Source organism: Lineus longissimus, chromosome 6 (genome assembly GCF_910592395.1).
Source record: "Lineus longissimus chromosome 6, tnLinLong1.2, whole genome shotgun sequence".
In the NCBI taxonomy this organism is placed as follows: domain Eukaryota; kingdom Metazoa; phylum Nemertea; class Pilidiophora; order Heteronemertea; family Lineidae; genus Lineus; species Lineus longissimus.
Genome location: NC_088313.1, coordinates 2,528,870 through 2,545,467, shown reverse-complemented (window position 1 = coordinate 2,545,467; position 16,598 = coordinate 2,528,870). Strand labels below are relative to the sequence as shown.

The 16,598-nt window shown below is 41.7% G+C and overlaps 2 long non-coding RNA genes across 2 annotated transcripts; one reads left to right on the top strand and one right to left on the bottom strand.

The window, feature by feature from the left end:
* Positions 1-415: 415 nt before the first annotated feature.
* Positions 416-2,725, bottom strand: LOC135489701 (uncharacterized). Its single transcript, XR_010447197.1, has 2 exons — positions 2,560-2,725; positions 416-1,199 (listed from the first exon to the last, which is right to left on the bottom strand). It is a non-coding gene; the product is annotated as an uncharacterized LOC135489701 (long non-coding RNA).
* Positions 2,726-8,748: 6,023 nt separating this feature from the next.
* Positions 8,749-11,523, top strand: LOC135489748 (uncharacterized). Its single transcript, XR_010447213.1, has 3 exons — positions 8,749-8,972; positions 9,497-9,643; positions 10,055-11,523. It is a non-coding gene; the product is annotated as an uncharacterized LOC135489748 (long non-coding RNA).
* Positions 11,524-16,598: the final 5,075 nt, after the last annotated feature.

The following is a 16,598-nucleotide window of genomic DNA, read 5'->3' as shown; positions in this document are numbered from 1 at the left end:
GGTCAATACTCACTGTCTCAGTATGGACACGCCCCAATAGATGGCAGCACGGCCTATGGCAGGTTGACGCCGGGGCTGACGAAATGAGCCTCGAAGTTGGGCGGCCGCGGGCGGGCCGCGAGTTTTTTTCCCAAACAGGTTTACTATTAGAAACTTTCAACCAATCAAATTCGACGTGACGTCACAGAAAGTTGTGCTAGTGCCAAGGACGCTGGCCTTCAAGACAGCAGTGTTATTCGGCGCAAGTTCGAATCCCACCTGGGAATTTTTTTTACTCCTTCTCTCACCTATCAGAAAGGTGTCAGTCATCAAACAGTTCAGAGAGAGCAACGGGTGGCATCATATCAACATATCTGGTTCTGCTTCTGGGACCAGCATCCTTAACAGTACATAAGAATGACTCAAGTCATGGAAATAGCTTTAGAAATAACTTTATTTTGCATCGATCATGTAAGAACATTCATACAAAACTCATTACAAGGTAAGGAGAGATAACTAAGGTATAATAGAAAGCTTACGACACCAAGCTGTTTCAATGCAAACCTGCATCATAGCAAACACGCAAAATCTTATCAAAATTAATGTACATTGTGTAATAAAGATGTCACTTTCAATGCAAAAACCATTAGAATTACTACATCATACTACATGTACATGTAGCATCTGATTCTCATTGATGATAATACTGGTTTCAAAATCATAAAACGCAACCAAAGTTGGCAAAATGTTCTCACAACCTATCAAAATAGTCTTACAATGATGGTAAGGAACTACCACTTCGAAGATTTGTTTCGACCAATCCCTTCATTGTTCATGACATACTGACTGAGAGAGTGAGGAGCTTTCCTATCCATTAGCAAGGTCAGTGAGGCTGCGCTCATAGTATCCCGGGAGTCGTGTCACCAGGAAGTCTACAGCTGTCTTACCTGTGACAGAACTGTATATCTGGACACTTAGACCAATCTGCAGCTTCATAAACGTAATCTTTGTCGTATTGTAGCTGCATGTCCAGCTTATGAGTATTCAACGCGGATGCTGGAGAATGGCCTTTCGCATACAGGTTCTTGAACTTTTCTATGTTCTCTTCGTTGACGTCTCTGTGCTTGAGGGTATCTGCACTCTTGATCATGTGGTTATGGGTGTGCTTCATCTGGACTAGAGTTTGTTACTTCGGCTAGTGAAGCTCTTTGTTTTTGGCTCTGGAAAGATGGAGAATTTTAATTAAAAACAGGATAACAGGATGTCAGGTCAGAGTGGCTCTTCTTCTTCTTCTTTATTTCAATGGTTGTTGAACTCAAAATCATGAAATAATGATACAGATCAAGTTAAAGGTCGAACTCAGAAACGTCAAGATCAAGATTTCCTTCCAATAAATTTTCAGCAAGACTTACCTTTCACTTGGACAATCGCAACTTGAATTAAGACTATAGAGACCTGCCACTTAAGTTTCCCTGGCAATATGGTCCATCAGAATAGCACCAGGTAGCATACTAATGCTGTCTTTATTATACATTTAAAGGCACTATGGCAAACTTCCATCTCCAATCACATCAAAGTATGTTGGATCAAACACCCACACAGGGTCTCCTAATTATCATGATCATATACATTATCAAATAGTAACATATCGCCCTCTTTTCGGCGAAACCGAGACTGAATTATTCACATTGTGTTCAACTGCGTTTATTTCGCAGTAAATTCATTAGTTACCAACATATGCCTTAGAGGGGGCAGAATGGCACTGTTTAGACAAGAAGCCTCTCCAACAGCCCCAGGAATATTGCATAGAACGGCACTGTACTGAGTCCCAGTAATAAATATTGCCTTAAAGACATATGATATTGTTCTGGGACTTATGTAAGATTAGTTCTCTCCGCCAAACCCAAGACTGAAGGATTAAAATCTTGTGTTTATAGACTAACAAATGCAAACAATTCCAAGTGAACCCCCTACAAGAGAAGAGTGGCTCTTCTTCTCTCCGACTTTGACACCCTACTGCGAACATATCAATAGATCAGCCAGCGGTCCTTGGTGTCGCCGCGTGGGTTACGTCCAGTGAAATGGTTTGCAAAGGTCAGGGAACCACGATCTGACATCCATAACCAGCGTATCCCCTTTTCATGCCAGTTATAGTCGGGTGCTACACCACAGTCGGGATAGTGGCCGCCAAATGAATGGTTGTTGAATTTAAAACTGTTAACTGTTCAAGTCAACTTTCATATAATCAGACAAACCTTTATGAATTCAATGGAGATTTCCACATCACAGGATAGAACCGAAGTGATGGCATAACGCAGATTTAACATGATCACTTCCATCCTTACCATCATGACTTGGCACTTGTCTTTTATTTTCTTTGAGCAAATGGTATTTGATTAGGGATAGCAATTAAAATTGCCGTTGAACATGTACATGAAGTACAGTGATGTACATAATTCATACATGTCTGACTTGAAATTTCGAACTGCGCAGTTCATTCCCGCCTTGATAGTATGACTATTTCTACAATAAAAACCCTTTGAAACCATACTTTTATCAGGAATAAATACTGTGCCTTACCTTCTGCTGCAGCCGTTTTGATTTGTTTCGGAAAACTTGAATGCACTTTTACGTTTGAAACCGGAGAAAGTGTTCCCGCGATGTTCTCCGCAGCTCACACACCAATCGACTGGCGTTCAAATCAACCGCGACCGATCATGAGCACTTATACTCCTCTCGCCCTTGAGCCAGGCCGGCTAGCAGTTACCTGCTCACAAGAGTCTTTTGTTCTGTCAATGGATCAATATGAGAGGCATTGTCAAAAATATGACAGGCATTGTCAAAATGTGGGCTTGGCTTATAGCGTACATACTTGTACATGTAGGTATGGCGAGCTGTGGAAATGCATAAGGCAGGTTCCGTAAGCCAAAGGACGATGTAAATGCACTTTATTATCAACGATTTTTTTTTATCATTTCCCCAATTCCTCCTACAACCACGTATAAAAGATGGTTCGGTGTCGCGTAAATCAATTAGCAGATAGAGGACTTGATGACTCGACAGACACTCGTACTTTGTAGTTGGTTGTTCGTAGGGCGCTCAGTTTCGAAACCTGCAAACATTCGAAACAGAATACAATTGCCAACTTTGATAGTATGATATCAAACTTGATTCGGTCGGGTCACTTAATGGGCAATGGGGGGGGGGGGGGGGCCATTAGAGAGACAATGTTCCATTCATAATAGCTCATACATAAGGACCTAATCAGGCCTTAAAATGTCTATGATTACGATAGAAATTTGCGAGCTTGGCAGGACAGTCGCTTGGCTGCGCATTATAGTGACGCCGGAAACAAGAAACTCATTCCTTGTTGCCAACCACAGTCGATAGGTTGCGGCAAAAGAAATCGCCATATGGGCGACAAAAATTAAAATTTTTACTCCTGGTTTTGACGACGGAGTGTTCTACATGTAGTTGCGTCCCCCTGGACCAAAAATACATCTGGCAATGACTGGGTAGTCGCGTCTGCTCAGGAATATGTAGCTTACCGCGCCGCGCCGTGAAGCGTCAGCTTTAAACATTACATCTCAAAGCAAATCATGACAATCAAGATTTAATTACATTTTCCCATTGTATTCGTCAGTGGGAGCGGGGCGTGCTTCAAAGTAACTCGTAATGAGCTTAAGGAATAGAGAGGTCTAAAAGCGCAAGTTTTAGACGAATGGTAAGCCAGTGACATTTGATGAACTTCTGATCCAGTTTTAGCCTTATATTAGGCCACGTATTCACATCTCTTGAACAACGGCACCGCGAGCTTACTGACGGGATTTACACTCTCACATCATGATCACTTTCAACGACAGCGATGCCATCTGCGGGTAATGATTCCTGCATCTGTTCCGACTCCAATTTTATCGGAAACTTGACGGGAAGTCGAGACGGGAGTCGGTGAACCACCCGCATCAAACTTCTGCTCCATGACGTGTCCTTCTTCATGAACAGCTTATATAATCACACTGTATTGTATAGGGAAGCCAAACTGCAATACCTGCAAGATGCCGAAGCCGAAACTCGCAAGGCAGAGTTCTGGGTGATTTCTTGCCCAAGAAATAGTGAAGAAACAACTGCCTTCCTTCTCCAGTTCTCGCGCCTTTTCTGACCGCTCTAAACAGTGTCTTGCTCATCCCGTGTCAAAATGAGCTAATAAACTCTCTTTGTCCTGAAAATGGCACGAGCCAATTAAGGAGGTAAGCTGATGAGAATATTACCTTTTTGACCTCGCAAAAGCCGCACTTTAGGGAGGCATTGTTCATGTCGGACTTGCATTTTCTGGTATTCAGTTGGTAACACTATTTGGAAATTACCACGGACTTCTATACAATAATGCAGTATAGGTCCGTAGTGATACTGCTCTTTTCCTGGCAGTCTGATCACACATAGATACGTTAGGCCTAGACGTAAATGATGCGGATCGAAAAACGGTGGATGCGAGAGACTGGACATTTTACATGTATAGCTGACTCTCCATGTCTGACTGCAAACTTTTGCGTTGATGTTGAGTTTGTCTGACATGATCGAATGCTTTTTCATACATTACCATCTGCGTGTCTGTAAAGAATGCATTTCAATCCATCTCGTTTTGTATCCTCAAATGGAACACCAGGGGCGGATCCAGGATATTTCGAAAGGGGGGGGGCGCACTTTGAGGGCGAAGCCCGAATTGCGAGCGCCGCAGGCGCGAAGCGACGGCGGGGGGTCTGGGGGGGGGGGCTCCCCCAGAAATTTTTAAAAGATAAGACTCCGTATATGCGATTTCCTGGCATCTGATCTTCGTTTAAGCTTGTTTAAGCTTAATTTGGGCTACAATTTTTTTACACCGTGCCGGAATTAGGGAGGGGGGCGTGCGCCGGGTGCGCCCCTCCCCCCTTGGATCCGCGCCTAAACACAACATTCTTTCTCTTTCGTCCTAATGAAAATAAAAATAATAATAATAATAATAATATTGAGTTCTTATATAGCGCTTTTCCAGGATTCCCTGGCCCGGCTCAAAGAGCTTTTGGGATACAATATTATTATCCGTGAATCCAAATAAATCTATCAGGGGTTTCATGGAGCAACCAGAAGGCGCTCACTTGAACTCAACTATATAGGAGAACCAAGCAGTGAGGCCGGGAGTCGAACCCACGACCTCTTGATCTTGAGGCCGACTCTCTTCCACTGCGCTCATGTTTATTTTGATCTCATTGAGACAAATCGTTATTTCGATGAAGGCAAGGTAATTCCGTCATTCGAGAATGGATATATGAGGATAAAATACGCTCACGTGCCCGCAGCTTCCCTCTCTACGTCAATGAGGGTGTCATTACATATCTTTGTTTTGTATCAAACGTGCACACCTGGTCGTCACGGAAATTTCATATTTATTCATATCCGATGTGAAAGGAACACAAGGCCCGGCGAGATAAGTCAGTCCGGAGATTCAAGATATATGAAACGCAAAAAGCGAGTAAGTTTGTTGATAAAAAGACGTCATCGTGACAGAACCCATCGTCATAAGGGCGGGAATTTCCTTAATCAAGAAATAAATTAGTGGGTGCGTCTTTCTGTCAAAGCCCTTTCCAAAGCTGGACTTCCTCATTTCTAATTTTCGCCAAATATGGCTACCTCGAGTAGTAACTTAGACTTTTACTGATAGTTTCGGCAGATCAGCCAAGGATCGCGCCCACGGAGAAATAGCTGTATAATACAAGTACCATCTGGATTATCCAATTTCAGAAGTTCAGAATTCCGGAAGCAAGATGGCTGCCACATTCAATAGTATACTTCTGGTGAATATTATTGAAAACGCCTTTCAAGACGTGAAAGGAATTTGGCATTGGGAACGTTTATATGCGTTCATAAAACTGCTGACGAATTTTCGAAGGCGGCAGGTTGTTTAAAACAAGTCGTCATCTTTTGACCCAAGAACTTACTTCCCCATTCCTCAATTTCACTGGATCTGGCGCCCATAGCGAGTTTTAACATGCGGTAAAAGTGGTCCGATAATATTCTTTCTGGAAGGCTTTTGACTCAAGAAGTCATCCTATACACTCAAAAAATCACCTGACACTATTCGATAATGGTATTTTATTGATCACCAGATTATACTGAACTTCCAGCGGTATTGCCCTAAAGGGTCAAGATGGTATTCTATCGGCAAGCGTTGATGTCACTTCCTTAGTAGTATTTATGCTTATGCTTGTATACGTGTTGCCAAAAATAGCCTTGTCACCCCGCACGCGACAGACGGAAGTTAAAATCAGTGTCACTGAAAAGCAATTTCACGGACTGGTTTGTATTATTCGATGACCCATTTTAAAGGGATGGGCGGCTTTTTGCTGCAGTGTGTTTGTTCATCTTCTGGTTCATCGGCAGCCGACAGCTGGGCAATATACCTTAATAATACCAAATGTCCTTTAAGTGTAAAATGGTATATCCGAAAACCACTTTCATTGAATAATAAAGAATTAATATGATAAATATATGCATGTCATTTTTCGGAAACAATGCAGCCAAGTTGCCGCTGATGGCGCCCTGCCATTGGCAAAAGGTTACATTCTCAGTTTCTGATGTAACGCATTGTGATCACGGAATTATTAGAAGCTTTTGAATCGCTATTTTTTAATTCCTCAGCGCAAGTTTAGAATGTCATTTATCGACACATTGGAGGTGGTATACAGCTTTCCAAGAAATATATGAATTCGACCCCCAGGAATACTTCCTGGATTTCCTGATCAGAAAAAGCATTTATATATTTACCTCATGACCTGAAAAAAGAAATAGTTACACCCTTCCTTCCCGCCGTCACTTAATATTCAAGAAAGAAGACATGCCGGAAGGTAAAGAAGCGCCGATTGATATTTAATTGAATACCGAAATACTGGAATAAGAATTGACTCACGCAAAAAATTAAAATCAAAATACAATTTGAGCGACTTTACGGCCGATACAAGCATGGTTTTTCCCCAGCTACTTAATTCCCAAGGCATCCTCTAATCATCCTTACCCAATGCTAAACTTAGCATTGGCGGGGGCGGCTTCAGCCATTTGTTGTCCGTGTCCACCGTGCCGTGCCGTGTCACAGCAAGGGCGCAATCTTACTGGCCATGGAGCTGAGAGTCGGGGCTTATATAAATCGCTATCATCACTGACCAGTCAAGAATTGCTTCGGCGGCCGAGAGTAGAACGTCCACTATTCCATCCCCTCTGGGACTCATCATCTGACCCTGGTCTAACTGAGCCCATTGTCACACCTGACGATATCGACTAATGTAATAGTTCCTCAACTACTTCTCGAGAACAAGGAGTTTTATTTTACACGTTCATCATGAAATTTTCTGCCGGTAAGTTTATTATTGTTATATTTGGGGGTCTCGGTGTTTAGGATTTTTTTATTTGGAGGGGGTTCGTTATTTCCTACGTGCAGACTTCACGTGGTCCGGTGTTTTCTTCAAATTGGGGTCGGCCTATATGAAATAACATAAGAAATAGTATATCCTCTCCCAATTACCTTTTGGTGCCGTCAATTACCTTTTGATCTTATTTTCATCGTTATCTACTCCATCTTCATCAGGTAAGTACCAGTCTGACTTCTTGGGGGGAAAAACGCCGTCTGCTGTCTGCAATATATTGCGGCGAAAGAGTTAAGGGCAAATACGTTAATGTTGATTTCGTTGGCAGTTTCCTGTTCCGAGTCACATTTTGCAATAATTGACGTCACGTCTGGTGAGGTATTAAAGACCTACGCCGTTCGTTAAAGATTTGAAATTTGTAATTGACGTGACGTACAAAATATAAATGTCAGCATTGCCGTTGTGTAGACAGTTATACACATACTATGAATACCAAGTTTCAGCAAATCCGTATGGAAAGAATTGCACCACGGCATTGTGTATAACTGCATTTCTATTTTCCTGGACCACCTGTAATTACGAACGGCATTCCCCTTTATTGAATCGGTCCTATTAGTTTTTTTCTATGTAAACAGTCATCAGGTACACGAGAGTCGATGAGAGTACATGAGAGTACATTTATAACTGAACAAATTTCGACAGATATTGTCGCGGGGGAGTTTGCCGTTTCCTTTGGCAAGCACACATCCGTTCATGGCATGTGGGGTTTATTGCATTGATACTTTAGGTCCACTCGTCACATGACTGATATTTGGACAGGCCTGAGGTACCTTGACCACCTTATTCACTGTCGTACACCTGAGCATCCAACCAGAAATATATCCCAAAACGATTCTGCTCAAAAGTTCTTTCAAGGGAGATTTGAATCAAAGTTACTTTATCTCATCAAAACAAAATGTTTGAACGTTGATGTGAAAGAAATTATGATGGCAGTTAATATTACACTCACTCTATCGAACCCCACTATACAGGTGAAGATGACTGGTCAATAATCGGTTTGACTAAAAATCGCATTTTCGATGGGGTATATACATGCTTCCCGAAATTGGTGGCTTGCATTGGAACTAACTTTTTCCCCCTTGTCCGTCATTAAAGGCATTCAAGTGTGTTGGTCAACCATGACTATCTCCTTTGTCCCTCCACCATAAGGCCTAGTTTCCCCTTATGACATCACTATTTCGGACACTCAGCGCCCCATTTCTGGAAAGGTGTATAACAATACCAAACTTTTAGCAGAATCACATGACAATTTGTATTCACGTTTTCTTTTAATTTATCAATGACCATATGCCCTCGATTGTTTTTCCAGATAATACCATCCACACGACTGCTGTCGTCATGATCTTATCATTCATTCTACCCGGTTCGAACTCCGTACCAGTGTGTAGCACGGCACGACAAGAAATGCCAGATGATTTTGATATATTCGCACCGGAATGCCATCATCCACAACACAGCAGTGCCATTCGAAAATACTACGCCCGCCTTCCCGGTCAAATAACGGTGTCCATAGACAACATTAGCAGAATTATGGCATCACTGGTAGGTATTTATTAAACGAAGAAAACAAATGGGTGGTGCATCTTAGGCACATGGACACCAGAGACCTTAGGAGTTAAGAAACCATTTCCATTACGTTCGGTTTAGGCCTATATCGACCCCTATCAAAGCTGTTTCGCGGGGGTCGATGTTATCAAGATTTTCCCGGATAACCCTTCGATAAGACAGTAGAACAATGGGAATCTTGGCCTAGATACAAACGGTCAATACTTGGCTAGACCTAAAGTATGTTTACAGCGAGGAAGGGACAGAATAACCTAATGTTTGAAAAATCCTACACTGAGCCGATCGAATGCAAAGTGATGCTCGAAATGCGTTGATATCGTGGAATTGAAGAAACAAGGCCATCATAAATCTTCCGAAATTTGCTCATTATGCTACATACAAGAAAACGGCAACAAACGCCACAGGGCTAGATGGTTCTGCTGATCAGAAAACAATGTGTAAACATGCAATTCTTGGACTTGCAAATTTCTGCCATATCTAAAAACCGATATTTTTTTCAGTCTTCACAAAGCAAAGAGAAGTGGGAGTTCATGTTTGATGTATTGAGCCGAAGTGAGATGTTCCTGCCCTGTACGACGGAGGTTTCAGACTTAAAGCAACATCTGAGCGCAATAAACCCAGAGCAGATCGTCTACAACAGAGATGAGGTAGGGACATTTTTCAGATTGAAGTTTTTCGTATTATGTTCGAGAAAAGTGAAGTTTACAGGCAAATTTCTCTATATGGTAATGGCAATACGCACATTAATGAATTTTGATGAAGATAAGGGTCGATTCTGACTGACTATTGAATAGAAATGTCGTTATCCATATACATCAAGAGCGACCACACATTTCTCAAATTTTTCTTCTTTCACGTTATGATAATAATCATCAAATTATGTATACATTGTATAACAAAAAGACTATTATGAAGTCAATGAGGCCATCACAAGATTTGTCACCTTTCGGTATAAATTATACCATGAAAAGGGATATCATAAAGATGGCGAATCCCCTAACGTCAGATGAAATTACATCGTGCTGACGTCACGTCGTTTATTCTTTTCTCGGTTTCAGATAGAAAGAGTGCACGTAAAATGGACTAGAGCATTAATGTGCCATACGATCTACCTTCACCACGCGAAACGAAACGCGGAGTGCTCCAGTGACGACTTACAGGCCTTAGCGATAGCTAACGATAAAATCATTACCACGTCCAGACGACTAATGTGTACATTCGCGCCCCGAAGTCTTCCAGCAGATCTCCGAGCAGAGATTGAAAGTCACCCAGCATATCACGTGCCTCACAACTCGTATAGGCGGGAAATTGACAATTACATAATCTTGAGTAGCTTTAAAAGTTTGTTGGAGGAGGCAAAATGGTTTCTCCAGCAAGCTATGGAAGGATACAAGACAGCACTTCTCTGACAAACGGCCGAGGATGTGACATCCTCCTCAAGCGATAACCCTGCTTAATCCTCGCTAGAAACGAGGCTGCTTTTCGGACGATGCTATTTGACGCTTTTGTTTTTCCGCATGCCATGAAATGGAGACGGACGATAATGATACTGCATTTAATGACGTCACAGACGGACTCGGTATTCGCGTAAGCTGATCCCCAGATTGTTCTAATTATTGTTGATGGATATACAGCAGAATCTTTCAATATATATTTATTGAAAGGCTCTGGACACAGTTACTGACAAGATTGTTGAAATGGCTTTTTGACAATGGGTTTTTTCTTAGCATAATAGTAAATAAGTATATTTTATTTCTTTAAAGTACAGTATCACCCCGCCTCACCAGCTCAACCTGAAGACTTAACTATAGGTGCAGACTTTCATCGTTATAGTATATTGACAAAAAGAGTTCGTATACTCAACTCTAATTTCATTCGTTTTAAATCTTCAGCTGCACCCGCATAATGCTTCATGTTACCGGTAAAGATTACGTTACATTTTTTTCTTATTTGTGAGCTGGCAATTCAAGAATAGGTCAACCTACTTTTCGCGTGTCTCGGGATGTGCCGTCTGATTGTATGGGCTCTGCTGCGTCACATTTCTACGTATCGTTTCTATGCCTTTTGATCCGAAAGTTGGAAATCATTACAAAATATATCCCGTCGTATATCAATTTGAAAAGTATGGGCTACGTGACACTCTATAATATTACAAACCGTGCTGGCACGGACTTGCATTTGCATTTAAACTCCCAACTTTCGGCAATGGGTTAATGATATTTTGACTGTATAATGATAATGACCGATCTCCACATTCACCTTCGGGTAACTAATGTAATATTTAGTAATAGTATTTATTTATTTATTTTTCGACGTAACTTTAACTTGTAATTCCATTCAAAACGCCCCTAAAAACAAGATATACAAATAATATAATATTTATTTGTAGTTTCACCGAGTAATGAAGTATATTTGGGACACTGTAGAGCATGCACATATATTAATAATTATCATAAAATCGCGTATATTACGTGTGTAATCCATTCCTCTACCGAACTGTGATTCTGTGCTGCCTATGTGTGGTAGAGCGCTTTTATGTCATCGTTATTGAATAAATGAAAATCATTGAAATAAAGGTTTCTCCTTGGATCTTTTCGTTAACCCAGATGCTTGACGTTGGCGTTGAACCTCAACTCTATATAGCCCTACTTATAGGCTGGCATATCAGATGTCCTCCATTATTACCCATCCACCAGCAACCCTGGAGAATCAGAATCCTGAACTCGGCATTACTTGCCAAATTCTTTCACCACAATATCTCAAACGAACTCGTTATTTCAGTAGTTCACCGAAACAAAAACAAAAAAACACGACAAGCGAATGTTCATGACGCACTGACGTAAAACACCCATTAGTCGTACGTCATGAGTCGCGTCATAGATGACGCATTGACGTGAATATAATTGGTTAATCGTCTAAAGCCTTTTTAGCCTATGAAGTTTTTATTATCATTGTGTGTAAAATTAGATATCAACAAAACAGTTAAGAAAACAATTTTTCGGGAGCGCCTACTATTTCGCAACACAGTTATGACGTCACAAAGTATCAGAGTTGAACGCGACACCATGACAACGATGACGTAGCGTCGTCACGAGTTGCGTCGCACGTCTGTTTCGAGCAGTGCGCGGCTCCTGTGATCTTTCTAAATCTGATATTTACCTATTTTACCCGTTTTATGAACATTTCACGACGAAAATGACATATCACATGGAGAAGAAGAATCGTTCTAGATCCAGAAGAAGTTTAGATTTCAAGGCTGAAGACGATATTCATCGACAATCAAATGAAGCAGTTGACGAAAATGCATGCCCCGTTGGAAGTGCCAGTACCAGTGCCAGTACATGCAGTAGTACTATGATGATGGAGGATGCACTGTCTCCTCTTTCCAAGCCCGTTCAGCTATGGCCCCAAAGGCTCTGGGACATTACCAATGACCCGAGTAATGACATGATTAAATGGGTGGAGTCTGGTACCGGAATCTGCGTCAATGATTGTCTGTTTGAAGGTGAAGTGATGGAACTTTATCCAGGTTTTGTCCAGGTGCGTCTGCATGCAATCCATGATGGTGTGCATAGCCATAGGCCCTACGTGGGTTTGCTTTTATGAATTATGTTGGCTGTGCTCATTCATTTCTCATTTTCAGAATGAAATGGATGACATTGGTTGGTAGTGTCTTCGGCAGGGCTGCCAACCCACACTCATCATCAGTACTTTCAGACTTTTAGTTCTAAAATGTGTCAAATTGCACTGTCAGCTGTGACTGAATGAATCATTCATTTCATATAGCCAAAGACATGCCATTGCTGAATGATGGGGCCTACCCTCCAATTCCAAATCCCTAACATTGATTGGGATGATTGGTGTCCTGATGTGGGACACATGGAATGGAATTTGACCAGTTAATGGAGGGAGTGTCTGTCCTGCTACATTGTAAACTAATGGAGGTGCATGGTTACAATACACTTACAAGTTGCAGACGGAAAAGCTTGGCTGTAGGTTTAGTTCAGCGTTCTCCACAAGGCCATTAGTCAGGTGGGCCCATCACCCTACTTTGGCAGCTTACCACCCTACCTTGACAAGTTGGAAGCACCCACCCCACCTTGGTCTAAATTTTGTAAAGGGTTTCTATAGGGCCACCCTACCTTTAATTGCTGGTCACCCTTCCTGGTGGTGCACACTGGCAAAACTTCTAATAAGGATACCACCCCCCTTGATCGAAACCCTGTGGAGAACTCTGTTAGTTGTGTGAACTGAAAGGCTTGGAGATGACAGCAGTTGTTCCTGCTGTATAATGATCAGAGACGCCACTTCAAAACTTGGGTTTTATAACTGAAGCATTTCTACTTACTTATCTGCAGGACAACCACTTAAAACTAACTTATCTGTCTGATAATTTGGCTGTCCAAGGTGTGGACAAGTGGGAAAATTGAACCCAGACTGATAAAGAAGTACGGTACTAGTAAGACAATTACTAGCACTGCAGTGAGTGCAGTAGCAAACGAGCAAAATTGCTATATTATGATAGATCATTCATATCCTAGGCATGGTCCCAAATTGTTCAAGACATCAAGTATTCTAGTCATTCTGTCTCAATATTGCAGCAATAAAGCTGTCTTCAATGATTATTGATTTCAGGTATCTGAATCCTGAAGCACTTTCATCAAATAGCTTTGTTTTTACCAATTATGCTGGTATAAGGAATGCTATTGGGTTCTAAAAAGTCATATTTTCTGCTTTCAGTTGCCAACATTCAATAACCTGAGACGTCAGCTGCGTGCCTATAGTTTCACATGGCACCAAAATCGCAAAGATGACGAACCGCAAGTTTCAACAAGAAGCTTGGTTTTCTGCCACCCTTACTTCATTCGAGGGCATGCAGAACTTCTCCCCTATGTCGTCACCAAACGTAAACGCGGCCGCAGTGAGTGTGAACCGCCAGAAGAATTGAAAAGCCTCTCACTTCACATCCAGGAGGCTGGCGTTTCTGATGTACCATGCCCAGACTACCAGCAAGCTGGGCCGTACCCTGTTTCAAGACCGTACCTCAAGCGACCGAGAACATCAGGAACCCCTGGTAAACTGATCGAAAAAGCTGCTGCACTGTGTGATATCCCTGGAGGTCCCCTTGTATCCCTGACTCCAAACTGTAGCAGTGGTTACGCAGACAACATCTCATCCTCACATCATGGTCAGTGGTCCGATATCCCCAAGGGTAGCTGTAATATCCCAATGAAATACTGGAATGATTCTCCTGAAGCAGAAGCCTTCTATCCCCCACCACCACCTACTCATGCTCCTCCCGCTTATGGACAGTACTATGCGCCTCATCCGTATGACCCCTACTGCTACTACCAATACCCAGAACCATGGAGCAACCAGGAGCATGGACAATATTACGCTGCGCATTCCCAACCAGTCCAGGGACCGGAACTCCAACATCCTCTGGACAACAGCGGACATTATTACATGGATCAACAAGCACCACCATATGGCTATTACGCGCATCCTGTAAACGTTTCTGATGTTGCTTCCCCAGTCATGCCTGTAGTAGAAGAAGATCCAACTAGTAATACTGTAACACCAAACACTGAAGCTGTCCCTGCCATTGCTGAAGTTGCTAGTCTCTCTGAGAACAATGTTTCTGATGTGGCGTCACTGTGAGAGTGAAGAAAAGGCCTAAACTGCTGATATCATATTGGTATCAGAGGAAAGGGCTCTAGGTTAATCAAACTGTGTTGGTTCCCACTCTGGAATAGTTTTGGCTGTTGGTCAGCCCAAACAATGCCCATGTCACCCAGGCTCTGCAGAGTCCTCTCGTCTGAGTTGCTAAGATGGGGGCTAAGTTCTAGTAGTAGTAATTTCCTTCAATTTTTTTTTATTTGGAGGTAATTGCTACTATTTCTAAGAAGGAGTATATATGCTTCAGCTTTAGAAAGCTCCAGAGTGATGAACCTTGGGCAGTTTGAATATTGTGGATAATTTTGATTTAACAAAGATGTGCTTGTCTGATTCAGCTTCATGAAAACTATGCATTGATTGGCCGAAACATTAGACCAAGACTAGAGTTAGAGATGTACGTTTTGTGCGAAGACTGGAACTAAGGGCCTCCAGGTCCAAGGGAGTACTCCAAATTGTATTCTATACAGACCAAATAAGCCCTAGTCTATTATCTGTAACTTTCTGAAGTGAGTAAGGCCAGGGTCCTCATTGTCATTGTATGGCTTGTGCATGCCATGAAGAAAGTTTTGTGATTCTGGCTCCAGCAGTATTTTCAAGTTTCAATTTGAAGGATTCCAATAAACTAAGAAGTGTCCAAAAGGCATCGTAAAGCAAAACTAGTTATTTTCTCTAAAGACTGAATTACTACCCTTTAGTTTGAATAGTGGATGAGTTTTAATGCTCCAAATTCATTTTGTGCAATAAGTTTTAACTTGTTTTCATAAATTTTGATCTTATTTTTGACTTCAAAACATATAGTGTAAATAGTGAAGTTGGAGAAAAGCAAAAGATGTTGACCAGGACAGTGGTGTACTAAAAAGGTAAAAACAATGAAGTCCGGAAGTTTTTTCAGTTCATGCAACGGTATGAGAAGTGAAGTTTGCCAGTTTTCATTTTGCATCTTGTACAACTTTGTATTTTGAAAGGGATGATAAAGTAACTTGTACATACATCTTTATTTTACCAAGTTTTCTTTCTGCATCGTGTAAATTAGTCACAGGTTGCGTTAAAATGCATGATCATCTGCATTAGATAGATTCACACACATGTTTAGAAGACAAATATTGTGCCAAAAAATGTGACTATTCTTTTTTTTTAGAATATATGCATTTTATATTAATTGATTGAAATGTTTTCTCATTTTAATTTGTCTTCAGTTTTGGTAGAAATGGGCTCAATTTTTCTCAAGTGCAGAAGGAATGGTTGTGACCTGTCTCAAGTTCAACAACACTGGAATGTTTGCAACATGTAGCCAGTGGAATGCGACTGGAATGTTGTATTTGTCTCCAGTGTCTCAAGACTGCAATATTTGTAACAGTGTAGTGGGATTGAGACAGTTACAACTGGTCTCCATTGTAACATGATTGGAATGGTTGTGACCTGTATCCAGTGTAATGGGACTGGAATGTGCTAGCTGCTTGCCTCCTGTGTAACAGACTGGAATGGTTGGCCCATCTCATCATTGTTAAGGTCGCCAGTGTCCTTCAACTGGAATGGTTGTAACTTGTCTCCAATGTAACATGATTGGAATGGTTGTGACCTGTATCCAGTGTAATGGGACTGAAATGTGTCAGCACCTTGCCTCCTGTGTAACAGACTGAAATAGTTGGCCCATCTCGTGATTGGTACGGTCTCTAGTGTCCTTCAACTGGAGTGGTTGCAAACTGGTCTCCATTGTAACATGATTGGAATGGTTGTGACCTGTATCCAGTGTAATGGAACTGAAATGTGCCAGCACCTTGCCTCCTGTGTAACAGACTGAAAGAGTTGGCCCATCTCATGATTGGTACGGTCTCCAGTGTCCTTCAACTGCAAAGGTTGTATAAACTTTTCTCCATTGTAACAGGATTGGAATGGTTGTGCCCTGTATCCAGTGTAATGGGA